The 4196-nt window shown below is 40.4% G+C and overlaps 1 long non-coding RNA gene across 1 annotated transcript; it reads left to right on the top strand.

Moving 5' to 3' along the window:
* Positions 1–661: 661 nt before the first annotated feature.
* LOC135444848 (uncharacterized) lies at positions 662–3927 on the top strand. Its single transcript, XR_010439321.1, has 4 exons — positions 662–684; positions 1405–1542; positions 2873–2958; positions 3648–3927. It is a non-coding gene; the product is annotated as an uncharacterized LOC135444848 (long non-coding RNA).
* Positions 3928–4196: the final 269 nt, after the last annotated feature.

Here is a 4196-nt window from a genome sequence, read left to right as displayed (position 1 = left end):
TTTTGGGACTGTTTCCACTAGTTGTGGTCATAATTCCAATATCAGTTCTCTAATACAGGTGAGGTTTTGACTAGATACAATTCCTACACACAAAGAATGGCTCAGGCTTTGACAATGGTTGGAAGTATTTCCTCTCTGTTTGGAAGTCAGCAATATTGCCATTTTGGCAGAAAGAGTGCCCAAACTGAAAAGTTATATTCCTGCTGTAGCCTTATCTTCTTATACCTCACAGAGGTAGGCTTTAAAATTTCAGGCTGGATATGTAAAAGTGAGGAGACTAAATGTGGTTTTATGCCAAATTAAGGAACAGAAGTCATAGGAAAAAATACAAAAGCATTCTGGCTTGTGTTTCTCGTCTGCATGGCAAACACAATGAAACTAAATTCTTTGGAAAGTGCCAAAATGCTCCTGTTGCACAGAAGGGCTTGTGGTGTGGGGCATCCAAGTACCTCTGCAGGACAAGCTGTGCGAAAGCAGCATCCATCAGGCTGGTCTGTGGAGGGGTAGCTCCAGTGGGATCAGCCTTCTGGTACCACCTCTGCTGCTACTGTGATCCTGAAAGACTGGCTTCACACACAGGTGTGAGATGTAGCACTAACTGTGATAGAAATGTAGTGAGGAGGGGTGAGGGAACAGAGCCCAGGAGGCAGAGGACCAAGGAGGAGAAGCTGCTCCTGTAAAGAGGTGGGTACCATGTCATCATCCTGTGGTTTCTATTCCTAATTTCTGGCACTAATTTCTTAAAATTAGAAAATTACTTTGCCTTGTCATACTGGGTACAGAAATACTCTTTTGAACGTCTTTATGAAGACTCATGGACTTTGGGAATTTTGTCAATTCATGCATTCTCTCAGCTATCTTTGACTAAAACACAAGCTCTGTAAGGTTGCATAATTGCAGCCAGTCATTCAGCAATACTTTTTTCTCTAACTTCAGGTTACTGTCATGCAATTACGATATAATTACATGGTTATTTCACCATATAAAAGAAAGTAAACCACAAAGATTCTGAGCTTGCTTCACAGGCCCTGTTTAGCTTTAAGCAGAAGTATAACCTTAGAAAAAGTCACTGTGGCTTTCCTTGGACTTGATGCTAAACAGGGCTGGGGCAAAACAATGTGCAATGTGCCAAATTTCTGAACTGCCTTTGAGTTTAATATATAAATTCAGCCTCATTTTGGAGTTTTAGCTTACTTGAATGCATTGATCTCAATACACAGATGTGAGCACAATTTGGTCCACTTCCAATTAGAAAAAACAGGGGGACAAGAGATGAGAAAAAAAACAACAGTAGAAAGTCTATAGTTTTGACTATCCATGTCTATGTATGTGTGCATTTCTCAATTTAGCTAGACTTCTATTTAAATTTCTTCATCATTGAAATAAAATGTGTTTAAATTACAGAGGGAAAGCATCCCCAAGCTTGCTACTGGCTCTCTGAGTGCTGCAAGTGCCATTTTCCAGAAAGTGCACCATGCCTGAAGATGCTCAGACACCACACATGCTCCTGGTGCTGCAGGGTGCTTAGGGTTTCAGTAACAGGTGTGTTGGGCTCCACAGTTCTTCTGAACCAGTCTTACTTTGTCTGCAAGGAATTGAACCAAATGTTTTTTGTTATGTTGGGCTGGGATAGGCAGTAGGGTTTGGGGCACTATCTCTGTCCCTGGAGTAGAGAAGGTACAGGCAGCTGCATGCCAAACTATTTCCCACTGCCTACCTATGTAGCAGTAGATATTTTTAAATAACCAAGTAGCATTACCTATGTATTGGTAATGCTACTTGGTTATTTAAAAATATCTGGTTGAACTAAATTCTCACCATTAAGTTACATCTGTGGAAAGTAAAGGTAAGAATTGAGAAGCAGACAAGGGCCAAGAGTAAGAAGAACAGAGTACAATAGGACACTTGAAGAGCAGGCCACATAAGATATTGTCATGATGTGAACAGATGAACCTTGTCCTTCCTGTCATTGAAGGAAACAATTCCTTTCTTAGCTGCTTAGAGTGTCCTCTAATTTTGCCATTGGGCAGTGACCTTCAAACTACTTATCACAGAATGATGGAAACATTAAGGCTGGAAAAGACCTTTGAGACCAAGTTCAGCAGTCAGCCTAACACTGCCAGGTGCACCACTAAGCACCACATCTGCCTGTCCCTTTCTTTGAGGTGCCAATCTATTGCCTCTGCTTTCTTGGGGAGCAGACAGGTACAGACACTTCCCTTTTGATCCACGAGTATCAGAGCAAGTGGGAATGTCAAGCTGGGTTGAGGGAATTCTGTTCCCTGCCATTTTAATATTTTTTTATCATTAATACCCCGCTTCATTGACATTTGAAATAAGGAGAGATGTAAAACATGAATCTATTAATGATGCCCAGCAGAACAACACTCAGATTTGAGGCTCTTGTAAAAAGGGGGGATTTACCTTTTGGAGTCACAGGAGACCATTAAAATTCTATTATGAACAAGAAACAAAATACAAGTATTGATATTTGCTTTTATTTTCTGAGTTCTGCAGATTTGGAAATAAAATGTTATTTATGATAAAACATTATTCTCAAGATAATTGTGGTTCAAAGGAGGAATTTAAATTTGCAGTCTGTACACTGCTGTCTTGATACAGTCTCTGGAGGCTGAATGTGTGGGCAGATGCTAGTATAGCAAGTGACCTGAGGAAACTGTCTCCCAGCTGCTCTGGAGAAACAACTTCTGACAGGCCAGTAGCAGTCCATGGCATTTTAAGCCATCACAGACTGGGGCTTATGCTTCTTGCTCATGACATTTCTGTGCCAATGGTCCCAGCTGGGAGATGTGAAACAAACAAGAAAGGATGCTCCTTCCCAGGATACTCAGGTGAGCTTTCCTTACTACAGGGTATTATGGATGGCAAATGCTTACCAGTCCAGGGACAAAGCTATGGAAGAGAAGTTCCACAATGACTCAGAGTCATGAAAAGCAGGTAGATTATTTCTATATTATCTCAGGAAGTCCCGAAGCCACAAATTACTGAAAAGCCCTGAGAACACTCCAGGGAAATACTTCTGGAGCCTTGTGTCACTACATTGCACCACCATTCGTGGTGACAGTCTGCTGGTTTGGATGAACCTTCAACTCAGTATGGCCATTATTTGGTTCTTATGTCCTTGCATTTACCAACAGCACTTTCAGAGAGTTCTTGGTGGGGTTTGTTTAAACTATTAACAATTTTGAGAAAAACTGTTAATACTATTCCACCTTGCATTGAGTTGAGACTTGAAAGAACATTCAGGAAAAAGTTCAGAAATACCATTTTGAATGGGAATTGTAAGCAAGATTTCCTGACTCAGTTTTAAAATTGAATGTATATGCTGTTAAGATCCCTTAATTTTTTTTTTTTTTCCGCAGATTTCAGTAGATAGGACTATTCAAAAGGGAAAACTGTTGGGAAAGAAAGCACCAAAACAGTCTAGAAAGACCAAAAGTGGCTTGTGGCCTTAATAAGTATAGCCCTTCTCTCCCAAGGGAACATGTCACTCTGGTCTCTCTTGCTTGAGAAAACCTCAAGCAGTATTTTATATGTTAGGGCAGTATTTCAAAGCAACCTCTCTTTTCTCCTGACATTCTCATCTTTAAAATAAATGAGACTTCATGGCTATTTTTTTTTTCTAGCAACAGCAGCTGATGTGAATAATTTAGGATGACACTGAAGACTTCCACCAAAATTGGAGAAGGGCAAAGAACATGCAGGGATCAGTAGGATCTCTTGGTTTTTACTGATTAGTTAGAGTTGAATGGGACCATAAAGAAAAGTAATTTTATTAGATGTCATCATTCTGCTGTGATCCTCACTTTAGACTGAAATCAATCTGCACAATCCCAAAATTATGGTGATCACACATTAGTGGCAAGAAGAAGCATGAAGTTGTCTTTTATTTCTCCTGTATGTTAGAGAAAGTATTCCCCACCTTTTGTGTTTCACAGACATTTTTTCACTTCTTCTCTCAGATTTTGTACAGTGGCATTGAAAGTGAATGGCTTCTCCACTACCATCAATCCTCTGCTCCTGCCTTCTGCTACATTAAATCAAAGTGCATAAAACAGTACAGCAATTTTCTCCCAGGTCTGGGATCTTCAGTGTTACCCTGAAGTGGGGAGGAGTGAGGGTGATGGCTGGAAGGAGAAAGCATGAGGTGAGATAAATTCGAATGCCGCACTGGA

Source organism: Zonotrichia leucophrys, chromosome 3, assembly GCF_028769735.1.
Source record: "Zonotrichia leucophrys gambelii isolate GWCS_2022_RI chromosome 3, RI_Zleu_2.0, whole genome shotgun sequence".
Lineage (NCBI taxonomy): Eukaryota > Metazoa > Chordata > Aves > Passeriformes > Passerellidae > Zonotrichia > Zonotrichia leucophrys.
The sequence above is the reverse complement of the archived record's forward strand: the minus strand, read 5'-3'. Positions and strand labels throughout refer to the sequence as shown.